Below are 18,527 nucleotides of genomic sequence, written 5' to 3'. Positions count from 1 at the left end.
AGGGAACCACTTGTACATATTAGTCACTAACATTTTTTTTTAAATGACTACAAAAATTACTGAAATAGCAAAATGCCTTGTTCTTTTTCCTTTCTAAAGCTTTTCTTTTTTCTTTTTTTCTTTTTTTTGCTTTCATTTTTCTGCTTCAGTCTTCATGGCTAGACTTCCTGTAGAAGTTAGAAAATAATTTTTCTCTTGTTATCAGGTCCTTTTTGGCAAACGCTGGAGCTGAAACGTGGCCTGATTTATTTTTATTGTTTCTGAGTTTATTTATCAACATAATTAATATTATCAAAACTGTTCTTGGAACACGGCTTAATCCCTTAGCTTTTGTTTCTGACGCTTGGACGATTAGCTATGGAGAAATAAATGTTTAAAAGTTGAACTCCAGGCATAAGAGCAGGAGTAGCATTCCTTGACCTTCCTGTTTCTGCCCACATGTGTTTCCATGCACATCTGGCTGTAATACATCCGAATTAATCCTGTTCCTCCAGTCTGGAGAAAATTGAGAGTCCTCTTTTCAGGACCTTTACAAATGAACTTCTTCCTACAAAGGAGCCACAAGAACCACCCACTGACACAGATTCCCCTTTCTAAGAAAAGGAAGTCACTGTTTTTAACATGGCACTCCTTAGGTAATCTTGGTCAGAATATTTTATTGAAATATTCAGTTTAACAATCTTGGGTTCTTTAGTAAAAATGAATTTCAGCAAATGCCGTCTTCATTCCCCTATGTCTCTTCTTTCTTTTTAATCCCACGCTTAACTCTTTGTGACCCCGAGGGGTTTTCAAATTCCTTAGTGAGAATATTCTGCTTGTACCAAGATCCTGGGACCAACAGGACCTCAAGTGTCGAACGTCCTGTGAGAACTTAGGCTTCATTGACGACAGATTGTGCAGTAAATAGTGCAATAGCGGGTTGTTGCTGTTTTACCAAAAGGGGGCATTTTTTTTTGTCTTTAAGAGTGTCTGATTTGGGGGCACCTGGGTGGCTCAGCAGTTGAGTGTCGGCCTTTGGCTCAGGGTGCGGCCCAAGGTCCTGGATCTAGTCCCATGTGGGGCTCACTATGGGGAGCCTGCTTCTCCCTCTGCCTGTGTCTCTGCCTCTCTCTCTTTTTTTTTTTCTGCCTCTCTTTCTCTCTCTCTCTCTCTCTCTCTCTTTCTCGTGAATAAATAAAATCTTAAAAAAAAAAAAGTACCTGATTTTAAGTTGCTAAGAGACCACAGTTCAGGCCATAAAGGTTATTCTATTAATTTGGCTCTTTCCTTAACTTTCCTACATTTCGTTTATTTCATTGTCTGTCCTGCTATAAAAGTTACTGCTTTATCTCCGCCTAACATCCTCTCCTTAACATTCTCCACTCTGGTTTTCTTTCTTCTTTCTTTCTTTCTTTCTTTCTTTCTTTCTTTCTTTCTTTCTTTCATTTCTTTCTTTCTTTCTTATTTTATTTTTTAAGATGTGGAACCCCATCCCTGAACTCCAGAATCACACCTGAGCCCAAAGCAGAGCCCAACTGCTGAGCCACCCAGGCCTCCCCCCACCCTGATTTCTAAAGAAAACCTGGAAGAATCAGGGCAGAAGTTGGTGCAAAGAGCCTGCAGACTAGGAACAAAGAGGAGGGCGAGGCTGGGGAGGGCGGTCAGACCTGTCGGGTCTGCCTTGACTTGGCCATTGCAGCTTCCTTTGGCTTCTACTCACTTCAAGGCCATCCCCAGGCACTGCCTTACCAGGCAATTGGGTATCCTTCCATTGGCCACGGAGTGATTCTGCCCCGCTGGCCTGGCATCATGGAAACCTGAGAAGCCCGCCTTGCAGAGACAGAACAGTCTTTATTACAGGAGAGAGAGAGAGAGGCCAGAGGAGGAGGAAACTGCTGCTGCAGAAGGTGCCCTCTAGAAGGGAGCGCTTGTGAAACTCCGTCCCTAGGGAAACCAATCCTGCCGGGGTGTCATTTTCAGTTGTGCTGTCACCCGCATGACAATTTAAACAGTATGTTTCCTGATCCCCTTGGCCTTGGTTTCCGCTCGTGCATAATGCACACTAGGTTCTGGGTGCTGTGGGGAGCAGAGATCCCATGGACACTGAGCTTGGAGAGCTGCAGGGTTCTCTAGTTTAAAGGAGTCAAGTGAAATCCAAGATACATATTTTTTAAATCATGTGTTTTTATTGCTCAAACAATGTATCAACATTACAGATCAATTTAAATCATTATTATATATTTTGGTTGTAATAAAGAACACATCACTTCCCAACTCTCATTGAGTGGATGAGAACTGGGTGCTCCTTAGAATCTCCTGGGAACTTTTCAAATTTCAGCGGCCCACTGACTGAATCTATAGTGGTGTGGCCCAGGCATCTGGTTCTTGTTTTTTTTTTTTTTTTTTTTTTTTTTTTTTTTTTTTAGAGAGAGAAAGCATAAGTGGGAAGGGCAGAGGGAGAGGGAGAGAGAATCTCCATGCTGAGCATGGAGCCTGATGCAGGACTCGATCTCCTGACCTTGAGATCACATCTGGAGCTGAAACCAAGAGTCAGTCGCTTAACTGTGCCACTCAAGCAGCCCCCCCCCCCCCCCCCGCCCAGGCATCTATATTTTTAATAAACTTCTCAGGGAAGTTGAGAACCACTGGTAGAAGGTAATATTGTTAAATAGCCTGTTTACTCTCTAGTCAGTTGAAGAAGTCATCTTTTCCTGGTCACATTTCCCTTTCTAGCTCTAAAACTAAGCATTAGCCTCAATTTGCTGGTTACTGTTTTCATTCAAATATTTAAACTTCTATCACATTTGTATGTATGTTTGCAACTCCAAATAATACATAGTGTGGTGTTTATAAGTTTTAAGGACTTAGTATAAGTGGAATTATGCCATATATATCTTTCTGAAACATTTTATTGTCAAGATGTATTGATATTATACGTGCAATTTTAGTTCATTTTCATTGATATATAGAAGCATTCCTAATGTGATATTAGGATAAGCAGAAAAAAATTATTCTATTGAATAAGCAGAAAAAAATTTTTTGGAAGTGAGCCAGTGATTGTACCATTTTAAGAGAATTATTCATTTTGGGGGTATTTTCTCCCAATTTGTCTTCAAACACATGTTTTAGTAGTGATAATTTCCAGTATAACTCAATTTTGAGTTTTCTTTTTCCATTTAGTATCATATAATGAACTTCCTTTAATGTTTTCATATGTCATAATGGTTATTTAATTAGCTACATAATTTTCCTGTCTATCATAATTTACCTAACTATATCCTTAATTTTTATCCCTAATACATTTTTGTGGGATGGAGCTGATAATGCTATGAGAAAGATTTGCAGGTATATAGCTTTCTTGATTTGTTGAATTATTTCCCTAGAATAAATTTCCAGGAGTGGGATTATTGAATCAAAGTCTTTGAAAAATTTTATAATTTTTTAAAAGATTTTTAAAATTTATATATTCATGATAGAGAGAGAGAGAGAGAGAGAGAGAGAGGGAGACAGAGAGAGAAGCAGAGACACAGGCAGAGGGAGAAACAGGCTCCATGCAGGGAGTCGGATGTGGGACTTGATCCCGGGTCCCCAGGATCACACCCTGGGCCAAAGGCAGTCACCCAACCGCTAAGCCACCCAGGCATCCCTAATTTTTGACATATTTTATAATATTGTTTTCTAAACACACTTTTATCATCTCTGGGTTCATGCTGAATGATTTTGTTTCATAGAAGAATAGAACATTAGGAATGCTTCTTTTGGAGAAGCCATATTTTTGGCTCTAAACCTTTAGAAAAAATTGAACACTGACGAGTTCCCAGAATTGAATCTATGTAAGTAGACCAATACACAAAGCTAAATGGAATAGCAAATATACAAGAAACAGCAAATACACTGGATAGTCAATTCTAGATGTGATTTAACAATGATAATTGAAAATCTCATACTTATATTGCCTATCTCTTTCCTAAACTCCAGCCTCCTCATCTGTAAGATGAGGTTATGATAGAAATAATAGTAGCAGTGAGTAGCACAACAACATTTTTTTCAGTGTTTATCACATGTTAGGCACTGTTCTAAACACTTTACATTTATATTTACTAGCTTTTAATTTGAATAACAACCCTATCATGTAGGCATGATTACTATTATCCCTATTTTATAGTTGAAGAACCAAAGGCACCACAGATAGGTTAAATGACTGTTCTAGTGTCTTAAAGCTAGTACATGGCAGAGCCAGAACTCTAACTCAGAAAATCTGACTCCAGAGTTGATGCTCATTATCACCAAATATATTAGTTCATATAAATACCTACTTCAATGCTTGGCATATAGTAAGCACTCCAGAAGTGCTTGATATTTTTATTATTATTATGTTTATTTAAATTTTTACCATTATTATGTATATTTAAATTTTTATTTATTTATTTTAGAGAGAAAGAGTGTGAGGGAAGGGGCAGAGGGAGAGAATATGCAAGCACACTGCCACTAAGCATGGAGCCTGACGTGAGGCTTGATCTCATGACACATGCAATCAGGACCTGAGCCGAAATCAAGAGTTGATGCTCAATTGCCTGAGCCAGCCAGGCGCCCCTACTATAATATATTTTTAAAAACCAACTGAAGTAGTATAGGGAGCAACCAAATTGATTTAAAAACTCTAGAAAACAGTCAACAAGTGGACATTTCAGAAAGGCAAATTTTGACTTAAAGGCAAATTTGGACACTGGACTTGAAGAAGGAAATGACCACGTGTCAAGAATGTTGTAGAAGAAATTTCTGTATCATGTGGGTGGCTGAATTAGATGAGCTCTAGGGCAGTTTCCAACTATAGGATTCTCTGATTCTAGGCCAGATTCTTATGTTCTTTTCCCACACAGTAAAGCTTCATTTGTTTCCTTTAATATTAGTTTCAGTTTATGAAGCTTATTGATATTTTCATTGTCATTATCTGAATCATTCACCAACAAGAGCGTGGCTTTGTAGTTTGTGTAACCTTTGGCAGTCTCTGATGTTGTAATGCTTGATGTGTTATAATACTTGAACATTATAATAATGGGTGCTGGGGAAACTGACAAATAAACATGTCAGTTCCCATGGTGGTCAGCCTTCCTAGGCAGGCATCTACAGGGTAGCCGTCCCTTGGCTGAATATCATTTAGAGTCGGTCATCTTTATCAAGAGAACATGCAGGCCCATGAACTGGGGCTTTAAAAGTTTACAGTGAAAAATTATGGGACTGTGATTGTGGCTGTGAGTTGATGTCACATTTATAACAACACAGTTTGCAAGTGACTCAGGGGAGTGCCAATGATTTCCTGCTGGGAAGGGGAATTGGTCCCTTGATGGAAGTAATAATTCTGTTTAAACCATGGGGAAGCCACACTGACCTTATGATTTGTGTTCCTTTTGGATTTCATTTTATTCAATTATTTTGTCTTTACCATTACATCTGAAGCAATTCTTCAGGAAAATGCATAATTTTGCATATCAGATTCATGTCATTTCTCAAAAAGAGTCATTTAAAGGGAACTGTTGATTCCATTACAAAGATGATGATGGAATCCGTAGTTAATACATTGGATTGGCTCTGAGATCCAGTACTTAGAGAACAATTTCTTATTGGCTGTGTCTTATTGTCTTTGGTCTAATGTTTTAGATTGTACTGAATGTATAGTTACTATGGAGACAGATGAAAATAGGCATACAGTTTTAGGTATCAAATTGTCAACAAATTTTCCATATAAAAATAGGACGTAGAGTCAGAAGGAAGGCGGATAAAGGCTTTTTTTAAATTTTAAGATTTTATTTATTTGAGAGAGAGGGAGAGAGAGCAAGCATGAGGAGAGGGGAGGGGTAGAAGCAGGCCTCCCATTGAGCAGGGAGCTCCATGTGGGGCTCTATCCCAGGCTCCAGGTTCATGACCTGAGCTGAAGGCAGATGCTTGACTAACTGAGCCACCCGGGTGCGCTGGACAAAGGCTTTCAAAACTGTTATGAGATTTGATCTATGATGTGGGGGTGGGGGTGGGGATGAGAAAGCCAGAGAGCAGTCGGACTTTAGACAATAAATTCTTCAAAATATTTTTTTGTGTTTTTTTTTTAAAGATTTCATTCATTTATTCACAAGAGACACACAGAGAGAGGCAGAGACACAGGCAGAGGGAGAAGCAGGCTCCACGCAGGGAGCAGGATGTGGGACTGGATTCCCGGATCCTGGATCCTGGGAGCACACCCTGAGCCAAAGGCAGACACTCCACTGTTGAGCCACCCAGGTGTCCCTAAATTCTCGAAATCTTAAGCCATTTGAAATGATCGTTTTTGAATCATCACCACTGAAACACACAATTTGCCTTGTAAAGAAAAATCTTTCTATTTAGTGAGATTTTACTATTTTCAACAGTAGTAATAAAATAAAAGCTACAAGTTGATTTCATGCAAACAATTCATGTATTTATCCAAATGAAGGGCAGCCGGGGTGGCTCTGTGGTTTAGTGCCGCCTTCAGCCCAGGGCCTGATCCTGGAGCCCCAGGATCGAGTCCCACATCGAGCTCCCTGCATGGAGCCTGCTTCTCCCTCTGCCTGTGTCTCTGCCTCTGTGTGTGTGTCATGAATAAATAAATAAAATCTTTAAAAAAAATGAGTACCACTGATCTTTGAACAATGTAAGGATTCAGAATGCTGACCCCTATGCAGTCAAAAATCTGAAAATCCCTGTACAATTTTTGACTCCCCCAAAACTTTACTAATAGCTCACTGTTGACTGGCAGCCTTACTGATAACATGAATAGTTGATTAGTACATATTTTGTATGTTATATGTGTTATATACAGTATTCTTACAATAAAGTAAGCTAGAGAAAAGAAAATGTTACTAAGAAAATCACATTAAAAAAACACATGGAAGAAAAAATACATTTACTGTACCACATATATATAGAAAAAAGTCCATGGATGCGTGGACCTGTGCAGTTCAAATACCTGTTGTTCAAGGGTCACCTGTATTTGCACTCTGTGTTTCATTTGTAAACATTGTAACTCAAAAGAAAACAGTTTTAAAATGCCATTTTATTTTGAGGAAGCTAAGCTTTGCTTTGTAATCTGACCAACTAATAAGCAATTATGACCATACATTTGGGGCGTCTTGCTTTGGGGAACTCCAAAGACAGTAGCAAGCTGTCTGGCAGTAATTATAAGTGTCATTATCCTTGTGTTATTTATAATGAATCCAATAGGATGAGGGTGGTGTCTCCAGTCACCCCGGAACTTGAATTAGAACCTTTACGACCTGAATGACAACAGTGGGCAGTCAGAGTCACTGCTGTTTTGGAATGTAAGTAGCATTTCTAAAAGGAACACGTGTTATTTACATACATAAAGTAAATATAGACAGTTTGGCTTAGGCTAAAAATACTCAAGGTAAGTTGCAGGACTGGATAGTAAAAGAATGAGTTCATATTGTGGACTTTTCAAAACATAAAAATTCTTTCTAACATATCTATTTAAGATGAAAGTCAGTTTTTGATTCAAATATAACAGAAGGGAGTTCACAAGAAATGTTTGTATAAGAAATGACAAATGTATATTATAGACAAGATCTCAATTTACAAATTAGTCTATTTATTATTATTTATTTATTTATTTATTTATTTATTTATTTATGATAGTCACAGAGAGAGAGAGAGAGAGAGAGAGAGAGAGAGAGGCAGAGACACAGGCAGAGGGAGAAGCAGGCTCCATGCACTGGGAGCCCGACATGGGATTTGATTCCGGGTCTCCAGGATCGCGCCCTGGGCCAAAGGCAGGCGCCAAACTGCTGCACCACCCAGGGATCCCCTCAATTTACAAATTAGTCTTAAGCAAATTATACTTTGACAACTTTTTAGAGATTGCATGATTATAAATCTGAAATTTGAAAATTATAAAATATATTTTGTGTGTAACATTCTTTAAAAAGTATCCTGAGAAAGGCAGTATGTTATTAATCATTTATAAAACAAGGCAAAGAAATTGAATTTAGAATCTTCTTGTAGGTTAGTTGAACAAACAAGACTTTCTCATAGATCCAGAAGTTGGCATTGGTCTTCCTGCCTGTGGTAAAGCCTTGAAGAGGGGCAAGGCAGACAGTTTGAAAAAATAGAAAGGGGTCCCTCCTTTCTGCTGAGGAAGGAAGCACAAAGTGATTGGAGCAGACTGAACGTAGGTCTCCTATTTGAAGAAGTCCTTGTACAGGGACTTCTTGTACCATCTCTTATCAACAGGTATTTCTCTGCCCCAACACCCTCTGTTGTGGGATGACTGTCAGAGGGTTACTCAAGAGAATACTTTTTTTTTTTTTTTTTACTGCAGAGAGGGCTGCTGCATAAACACGACAAGTATGGCATGGAAAACATGATATTCTTCAGTTGAATCCTGTGAGTCACGGCTGCAGATGAAGCATGTGAGGTCAAGGGCCTGACTGCTGAGGCAGAGCAGTGGTGGAGGGAAATCTGGTTAATACCATTTGGGGGAAAATTGCCTCCTCTTCGGCATGGGAGCCTTGCCCTGCCTACTTTTTTTCTCCTGCCCTCTCCTTCTAGTCAGTCCAGCTCAGAAGCTGCTTCTGGCTCTGCCTGTGTGGATAAGACAGGTTTCTCCTCTGCTCAGCTTGAGGGTGGCACAAGTTACTGCTATGAATGGGCCCTTCCAAAGAGCAGGGACCCTCTGCACCCAGTGCTCCTGTGACTCTGCAGGCCAAGTTGGTGACTTGAGAGCCCAATCCACCCTCAAGGATTCAGGCACAAATCAAAGGATTTAGAACTGGAAGGGATTTCAAATACTTTATTTATTGATTTGAGAAAGAGAGAGCAGTGTGAGAGAGAGTGAGAATGAGAAGGGGGGAGAGCAGAGGGAGAAGCAGCAGTGTCTGCAATGCTCTTGGCTCACCTGGGGCTTGATCCCAGGACCCTGAGATCGTGACCCAAGTGGAAATCAAGAATCAGATGCCACATCTACTTAGTCACCCAGGCGCCCCTGGAAAGGACTTTAAAGACTTAAAAAGATAAAATCTCATCGTTTCACATGTGAAGAGCTGAGACCCTGTGAGAGCCGAAGAGCTAATTAGTGCCAGAGAAATGGGACAAGAACCCGAGTGTCTTCAGCAGGATCCTCGTAAACGGAAGAGCACATCGTTTTTTTCGGGAGATCTGTGAGTGCGGTCTCCAGGCCAGTGCTCATTTGTTCATGTAGTTACTAAGGGATATGGGTAAGAAGCATAATTATAGAAGGGGTGATTTGGGGCTTCGTATTTAAAGAAGTGAATTGTCATGAATCTGTCATGTGCAAATGACTGCCAAACAATGATCTTAACGCTGTTTTATAAAACAATCATAAGCCCCACAGCTTTTCCTTATTGGGATGTGTCCTTAACTGAACTTACGGAGATTAATACTTCATCTTCTAGCCCTCTGAGTGTCTCATGCACACATTGTAAAGGCTAAAGTTGAGATCCCGAATTCTCTGGCTTATATTTAGAGACAACTCCTTTGCTAGTAGATATTCTTTATCTTGGGCCTTAACACTACACAGCTGGGCATTCATTTAATGGGAAGACTTAAATTTTGTCCCTTCCAGGCATCCTGCCCAACTTGCAAAGTGGAAACCCTTGCGACTTTTTCTTTCACTTGTCCTGATAATGTCTTGGGTAGTCAAATAAATTTACACAAAGCAAAGAATGTTCAGGAAGCACAAACAAACACAAAAACACTTCATCATTAGCATCCTGAAAGCAAATTGCATTACTTTGGTCCTGGTCTCCGTAAAAACAGCAGTTCCCCATTATGCGCAGTTTTGCTTTCTGTGGTTTCAGTTATCCTCCAGTAAACATGGTCTGGAAGCAGGTGATACTCCTGACGAGTCGTCAGGAGGTCAAGAGTAGGCTAGCTAGTAGGCAAGCTGCGTCATCCTGTGGATGTCATCACCTTGCATCATCGTAGGTCATCCTATTGGGCAGGCATTTCACCATCTCTTATCATCAAAAGAAGAAAGGTGAGTACAGTAAGATATTTTGAGAGACGCAGAGACCACATTCACGTAGTGTTTATTATAGTATATTGTTATAATTGTTCTATTTTATTTTATTGTCGTTAATCTCTTACTGTGCCTGATGTATAAACTTTATCATAGGTGTGTATAGGGAAAAAGTGTAGTATTTAGATGACTTGGTACTATCTGTAATTTCAGCCATCCACTGAGGGTCTTGGAGCATATTCCTGTGGATAATGGGGGCCTATGGCACGTAGAAGAAGAATGCAGATACTGACTCTGTCAAGGTTTTTTTTTTTTTTAAGGTTTTTTTTTTTTTTAAAGCAATCTCTATACCCAGCGTGGGGCTCAGACTCACAACCTGGAGATCAAGAGTAGCTCTCTTGACTGAGCCAGCTAGCTGTCCCTCTATGAAAGTTTTAAAGCAGGTAACTTTTTATAAAAATGTACATCTACTATGTGTCATTTAAAAATATATATTCTTTAATTCACGAAAATGCTTTGTTCTCCTTCTGGTTGTTATCTGTCAAAGAAACTTATTTTTTGGGAAAGGATTTGATGTTATTTATATATTAGAGTATGCATTTACTTACCCAGTAAATATTTTGTGAACTACTATGTACCAGATGCCATACTAGGTGCTGCATACAATAAGGAGAAAAATTAGACAAATCCATGCATTTATGGTTTAGGCTAGTGAGGGACACAATATAATAACAAATCAGTGTAAAATTAACTTGATGAGTATTGTGAAAGAGATGAACAAAGAGTTAGGTGATGGGGGGATTTGACCTGGTTATAAAGGCCAAGGAAAGAAAGCTTCCCTATAAAATGATGCTTGAGCAGAAATGTGAAGGAGTTGGAGTTATCAAGGAAGAAACAATGATTCAAGTCAAGAAAAGAGTATATGCAAAGGCTCTGTAATAATGGAGGGTCAAGGGGTATAACTTGTATTAAAATTTTGCTTTCGCTGTAATATGGTGACTAGGTTTGACTGGGGCTGGAAGAAGTACAGGTAGACTGGCTAGGAAGTTATTAAAATAGAGAAAGCTTGGCTAAAGAAGGTGGAGAAAAGGGAGGAAAACATAATTTTGCCAGGCCTGAGGAATGGTTTCGGCATGTGGAGGTGAGGAAGAGGGAGGTATCATGGATGACTCTGGCTTGTTCAGCTGGATGACTTGTTCACTGAGCTAAGGGGCCACGGAAGGAAACCAGGTTAGGAGTATTGGTGGATGTAGGGAGTCACATAAGCATGACTTCTTTATGCTTGGGCACCTTTAGGAATCCCAAGAGGACGAGGTAAGCTGCCAGTCATATAATCAAGTTTGATGCTGAGGAGACAGAGGCTTAAGCTGGAGATATAAGCTTGTGAGTCCTCTTTGTGTGGATAGTAACAAAGATATTGAGTAGACAAGGGAGCACCTGGAAAGAGAATATTTTATAGTGGATTGTAAGTGCTTTGCTTTCCTCTGGGATGGGTCTTTTAAGGCTTGTCTGAGTATAGAATAAATGGCTTTGATTCTTGATCAAAGTCTTCCAGGTTTTAGTGCAAATGGACAAGCTTATGAATTGGTCAGAAATGTCCCTAAAATTATACCACACAGGTGGACCTTGTTGGGCTTGTTGAAAGTTTTTTTGTTATTGTTACCAAAAAGACATGAAAGATATTTTTTAAATCTTTAGGAAAAATAAACTCTTAGCTATCTGCTTGATGGGCAGATGGTACATATGGAGAGAAGATCAGGTAAGGTGCAGAGGTCTGCAAAGCAAATTAAATTCTGCATTGGCAAATGAACTGATTAAAATGATCAAAGATGTCCTCAATCTAAAAGTAGCTTGAAGGTATTTTGTGTGTGTATGAAGAATGAATTAATTTAAAAACAGAATTACCTTAACACATCCCTACTGGTTTTTAGAGGGCTGAAAGTGTTTGGTTCATTCTTTGTCTGTGTTCACTTTCTTTCCAAATGTAACATGTGATAGCAGTCCCGGGTAGGGGGCCGTGCTCCTTCAGATTCTTGCTCTTGCCGTATCTGCCAGTAAGTGGGGTTTAATATTCCTTCACTGATTTGTTCATTCTGGGTTGAGAAATTATCTTTTCGGACAAAAACAAACATTTGTTGATTATCTACTATGTGGTCGGCATTGTTCTGGATGTTCTCACCTCTGTCCTCTTATTTAAGAGCGGACCTACTTGTTAGGCATCCACTTCAGTACTACACACCGTGAAGAATACAAGTAAGTAGGAGCAAGAGTTTTAGCCTCATGGTGCATGTATTCTGGTTGGAATAAAGAGATGAGAAACTTGGAAACAATTAGGACACACTTTATTGCTGTATAGGCTACAATAATCTGAACAGTCTGCTTGAAGGAGGTAGGAGCTGAGCTGGGTTTCGCAATTTTTTTTTTTAAATTTCATTTACTTATTCATGAGAGACAGAGAGAGAGAGAGAGAGAGAGGCAGAGACACAGGCAGAGGGAGAAGCAGGCTCCATGCAGGGTGCCCGATGCGGGACTCGATCCCGGGGTCCCAAGGACCATGACCTAGGCCGAAGGTGGTGCTAAACCGTTGAGCCACCCGGGTTGCCCCTGAGCTGAGGTTTGAAGGAGGAAGGAGATTTCAGGAAACAAAATGAAGGTGGGGAGGGGACATCCCCAGTGGAAGAACAGTTGGAGAGGACCCCAAACTTAGTAAAGTCCAGGAAGAAGGTAAGCCCAACTACCAACTGTGGATACCCCAACAGAGCACCTTCCTTAATGACTGTGGACCTAAAGCTGATATCTGTTTGTTTGTTTGTTTGTTTATTTATTTATTTATTTAAAATATTTTATTTATTTGAGAGCAAGAGTGTGTGTGTGTGTGTGAGAGAGAGAGAGAGAGAGAGAGAGGGAGAGAGAGCACAGGCACAAGTAGGGGTGAGGGGTAGAAGGAGAAACCCGATGTGGGACTTGATCCCGGGACCCTGGGGTCATGACCCGAGCTGAAGGCAGACGTTTAACTGACTGAGCCACCCAGGCACCCTAAAGCTGATATTTAATGCCTGGAACTTTTTTAGTCAGCTAGGTAGCAAAAATAATAGCAAAAACTCATTAAATTTTTTCCTTTAATATAAAAGTATTAGAAACTTTCTGTAGACTATTTGGGAAAATACAACTGCATATAAGAAAGAAAAATTAAATTACCCCAATATTATTTTTGGGGTATTATTAATTATTATTATTAACATTTTGGTGTATATGCTTCAAGAAACTCTTGTATGCATGCAGATGGATAGACTAACATGCACAGAATCAACCAACAGCTCCCTAAAAGTAGAGTTTTCCATGGTACCATTATAGTGTTACATCCATTCTATGGACTACTATAAATAAAAATATTGATCGATTTACAAAGTATGCAGTACATGCACACAATAAAACACTACAAAACTCTTAAAAAGGATGGAAGGTAGATATGGATAATCTATATGTATACTTTCATAGAAGGGATCCCATCATATGTTATTACATGAAAACAAAGCTTGTTACAAAATATTATCGAGAAATAACCTATTTATTGGCATTATTTTAATTTTTAAAAAACATATCAGAAAAGCCAATAAATGGAGCACCTTGGTGGCTCAGTCACTTAAGTGTCTGCCTTCAGCTCAGGTCATCATCCTAGGGTCTGGGATTAAGCCCTGCATCTTCCTGTTCCCTGCTCAGCAGAGTCTACTTCCCCTCTCCCTTTCCCTTCTCCCCCTCTCTTTCAAATAAATAAATAAATAAAATCTTTTTTTTTTTTTTTTTAAGAAAACCCAATAAAGATCTTGGTTTCAGGTTGGACATTTTTCCATTTAAAAATATTTTTCTGGGGGATCCCTGGGTGGCGCAGCGGTTTGGCGCCTGCCTTTGGCCCAGGGCGCGATCCTGGAGACCCGGGATCGAATCCCACGTCGGCTCCCGGTGCATGGGGCCTGCTTCTCCCTCTGCCTATGTCTCTGCCTCTCTCTCTCTCTCTCTCTCTCTGTGACTATCATAAATAAATAAAAATTAAAAAAAATATTTTTCCGGGATGCTTGAGTGGCTCAGTGCTTGAGCATCTGCCTTCGGCTCAGGGCATGATCCTGGGGTCCTGGGATCAAGTCCCGCATTAGGCTTTACATGGGAAGACTGTTTTTGCCTCTGCCTGTGTCTCTGGCTCTCTCTCTGTGTCACTCATGAATAAATAAATAAAATAAAAAAAACAAAAAAAACTTAAAAAATATTTTTCAAAAACATAGTTTTTATTGGCTACAGAATGCATACATGAGTGTGCAACAATTTAGCCTTTCCTTTGTTGTTCCAATTTTTCGTCATTATAAAATCACATGTACACACATACACACGTACCATTAATGTATAGATTCCTAGAACTATTGAGTCAGGGGAAATAAATGTGTTTGAGATTCTTGCCAAATTGCTTTTTAGAGAACCTGTCATGATTTTTCATTTCCACCAACAGTTGGAAATGAAAAAAATGAAATGAATGTACACTGTTCCAACAGTGTACAAAAATCCAGTCTTCATTGTCCTTAAAATACTTTAAAATACCTTTTCAAAGTTAATAGGAGCAAAAGTATTTCATTGTTATTTGTATTTGTCTCATTTGTATTACCAGTAACATTCTGGATTTTTTATCTATCAGCCACTTATATTTGTATTTGAATAATTTACTTACTTTAAAAGAAAAAACAAAACAATTTTATAGGGACGCCTGGGTGGCTCAGTGGTTGAGCATCTGCCTTCCACTCAGGGTGTGATCCTAAGGTCCCGAGATTGAGTCCTGCATGGGGCTCTTTGCAGGGAGCCTGCTTCTCCCTCTGCCTGTGTCTCTGCCTCTCTCTGTGTGTCTCTCATGAATAAATAAATAAAATCTTAAAAAAGAAAAAAGATTTTATTTATTTACTTGAGAGAGAGCACAAGCAGGGGGAGGGGCAGAGGGAAAAGGACAAGCAGACTGCCTGCTGGGCAGGGAGCCTGTCACAACAATGGATCCAAGGACCTTGAGATCATGACCTGAGCCAAAGGCAGACACTTAACCAACTGAGCTACCCAGGCACCTGTAATTTACTTCTTCCTTTTTTTTTTAAACGATTTTATTTATTTATTCATGAGAGACACAAAGAGGGAGAGGCAGAGACACAGGCAGAGGGAGAAGCAGGCTCCATGCAGGGAGCCTGACGTGGGACTTGATCCTAGACCCCAGGATCATGCCCTAGGCCAAAGGCAGACGCTCAACTGCTGAGCCACCCAGGCGTCCCTACTACTTTTTTTTTTAAATAGTTCTTATCTTTTACCTATTTTTCTATTGTTAGAGTTATTAAAAAGTTAGTAGACTTTTTTAAGAGCAGTTTTATATTTATAGAAAAATTGAGCAAAAAGTACAGAGATTTTCCATATACCATCTCTACCCTCCCCTCAGTTGTGTTAGTATGGTATATTTGTTACAACTGATGAGCCAATATTGATATATTATTATTAACTAAAATCTATGGTGGGTTTACTCTTTGTGCTGTGCCTTCTATGGGTTTCAACAAATGTATGACATGCATCCTCCATTACACTATCATACAAAATACTTTTACTGCCCTAAAAAATCTGTGCTTGTCTCTATTCATCCCTCTCTCCCCCATAGTCTCTGACAACCACTGATCTTTTTAGTCACAATAGTTTTATCTTTTCCATGATGTTACATAGGCAGAATCATGTAGCACATAGTCTTTTCACACTGGCTTCTTTGACTTAGTAATATGCACTTAAATTTCCTCTGTGTCATTTCATGACTTGAGAGCTCTTTTCTTTTTAAAGCTAAATAATATTCAATCAATTGAATGGGTATTCCATGGTTTATTTATTCACCTATTGAAGAACATGTTGGTTGTTTCCAAGTTTTGGCAGTTATGAATAAACCTGCTATAAACATTCATGTGTGAGTGTTTGTGTGGGCATAATTTTCAACTAATTTGGGTAAATACCAAGGAGTGCCACTGCTAGATCATATGGTTCAGAATATGCTTAGTTTTCTTAGAAACTGCCAAACTGTGTTCCAAAGTGGCTGTACCATTTTGCGTTCCCATCATCAATGGATGAGCATTGTTGCTTATAGTACTTTTAATAGTGATAACAATTAAAAAAAAAAAACCTGTGCATAAACTACTTGTTTATGAAGGAGAACCCTTAGTTTTTCACAGATGGAGCAGAGCTTCCCAGGTCCTCCCACACTCACACCGCTGGCTTATTGACTGCATTTTAATACTCTTTTTCTTTTTAAAAAATTTTTTTTAAATTTTTATTTATTTACGATAGTCACAGAGAGACAGACAGAGACACAGGCAGATGGAGAAGCAGGCTCCATGCACCGGGAGCCCGACGTGGGATTCGATCCCGGGTCTCCAGGATGGCGCCCTGGGCCAAAGGGAGGCGCTAAACCGCTGTGCCACCCAGGGATCCCTAATACTCTTTTTCAATAGATAGTTTTACTTCCCTGTGACGATCTGCCTGTAGTTAAATTCCTCCAGAATTCTGTTTTTGATGTTAGATGCTTTGAATTTTTTATTGTAATAGTAAGTTAGGAATTATTTTCAGGGTGTTTGGTTGGCTCAGTTGGTTAAGCCTTTGCCTTCTGCTCAGGTCAGGAACTTAGGGTCCTGGGATCAAGCCTGGTATGGGGCTTTCTGCTCAGCAGGGCGTCTGCTTCTCCTTCTCTCTCTGACCCTCCTTCCTGCTTTCTCTCTCTCTCTGTCTCAAATAAATCAATAAAATCTTTTAAAAAAGGAATTATTTTCCAAGTTTAATACATTCATATACTATACTCAACAACACTACATAGAGCACACCTCAACATTTTGCTATTTTGTTACACAACAGTAAAATCTTTCACCAGTCAGTTTGGTAATAGGCACAATCAACAAGGGTAAAACAACTGCGAAGGCTTGAATATGCTCAGCTGAGTTATTTTTAGGTTCATAAAAAATATTTTGTTAATGTAATTTTCAGATTTCTTATCCAAACATTCAGAAGAACACAATGAGACCTTTAATATTATCTGTGCAGGGCTCGTCTATTCCCTCCTTGCCCCTAGGAACTTCCAGGACCGTCCTACAGAAATGAATTCATTTAATCGTAGACTCCTAAGCCACAAGGGCTCTCAAGGTTCTTTTTAGTTCAGTCATAAGTCTGACCCATTCCACAATTCCAGATATCCTAGCCTACAGAAGCAGAAAGGTTCACAAGTTTTTCCTTCTTCTTCTTCTTCTTCTTCTTCTTCTTCTTCTTCTTCTTCTTCTTCTTCTTCTTTTTTTTTTAAGATTTATTTATTTGAGAGAGAGTATGGGGAGGGTAGAGGGAGAAGAAGAGAGAGACAGTCCCAAGCAGAGTCCCTGCTTAGTGTGGAGCCTGGGGCAGGGCTCGATGTCATGACCCTGAGATCATGACCTGAGCTGAAATTAAGAGTTGGACACTCAACCGACTGAGCCACCCAGGTGCCCCCAATTTTCCCTTCTTCATTATGTTCTTCATTAGGTCAAACTAGTCATCTTACCTGTAGTTAAAAAATCAGATCCTTGTGTTTTGTTTCCAAAGCATCCATGAGCGTTTCTCTTAAAAGTTGCTGAGTAGAGTTTAAATGTTCTCACTGTAACATTAAAAAAAATGGTAATTCTGTGAAATGGAGGATGTGTTAACTAACCTTATTGTGGTAAACATTTGTGCTATATATGTATATCAAATGATCACATTGTAAACTTTGAACTTTTATAATGTTACATGTCAATTATATCTCAATAAAGCTGGAAAAAATGTAAATTCCTGATACATGAAGACAGGTTCCCTCCACCCCCCGCCCACCCCAGCTTTTGTGTCATTTCTGAATATGCCTTTTTTTTGTTTATTTCTGGCATTTTTCTCTTGTTCTTAAACATAGATAACACAACAGAAAGAATAATTCATTTTTACCTGGGGCTGCTGAATAAGTTTTTATTTAGAGAGGCGACTTTTAGGATTTGAAGGATTCTAGGAAGAAGAAAAGGTTGCAAAGAGAGATTGTTAACTAGTGTGAGCCAAAAATGTGAGCGTGACAAAACATGTCATGTTGGGAAGTCTCAAGGTCCTTTTGTGGCTAAAGCACAGTGTATTTATAAGAAGATGTGGGGAAAGTTCTGGGGGAACCAGACAATGAAAGGCTCTGGGCTATCCAGGGGAACTGGATTTTCAGCTGTGGGCAAAGATTGGTACACAATCAACTCTGTTTAAAAGGGAATTCTGGAGGTCTACACCACAGGGGTGGGGTGGGGATGGGCATTTTGGAATGGGAGAGTGTAGAAGCAGGGAAACAAGTTCTAAATGCATTTCCATTATCCAAGGGGAAGTGGCTAAGTGCCTGAAATGAAGCAGTTGCTTTGGAATTGAGAAAAGAGACCAATTTAGAAGGATGAAGTGACAGATGATAATGACAAAATCATCGTTTCCAGAATTCTGGGAGGGTCAAGTGGCTGGTCATGTGCCTGTT

At 39.5% G+C, this 18,527-nt stretch overlaps 1 long non-coding RNA gene across 2 annotated transcripts in view; it reads left to right on the top strand.

Moving 5' to 3' along the window:
• The first annotated feature begins 9,574 nt into the window (after window positions 1–9,574).
• LOC129521088 (uncharacterized) overlaps window positions 9,575–18,527 on the top strand; it is a 33,369-nt gene continuing 24,416 nt past the window's right edge. For both annotated transcript variants that reach the window (XR_008666751.1, XR_008666752.1), the window contains exons 1-2: window positions 9,575–10,003; window positions 10,325–10,428. This is a non-coding gene — a long non-coding RNA (uncharacterized LOC129521088). The remainder of the gene's footprint in view (window positions 10,004–10,324; window positions 10,429–18,527) is intronic.

The sequence above is a fragment of the Nyctereutes procyonoides genome, unplaced genomic scaffold (assembly GCF_905146905.1).
Source record: "Nyctereutes procyonoides isolate TBG_1078 unplaced genomic scaffold, NYPRO_anot_genome, whole genome shotgun sequence".
Taxonomy (NCBI): Eukaryota; Metazoa; Chordata; class Mammalia; order Carnivora; family Canidae; genus Nyctereutes; species Nyctereutes procyonoides.
Note: the sequence above shows the minus strand (reverse complement) of the source record. Positions and strands in the feature narration are given on the sequence as shown.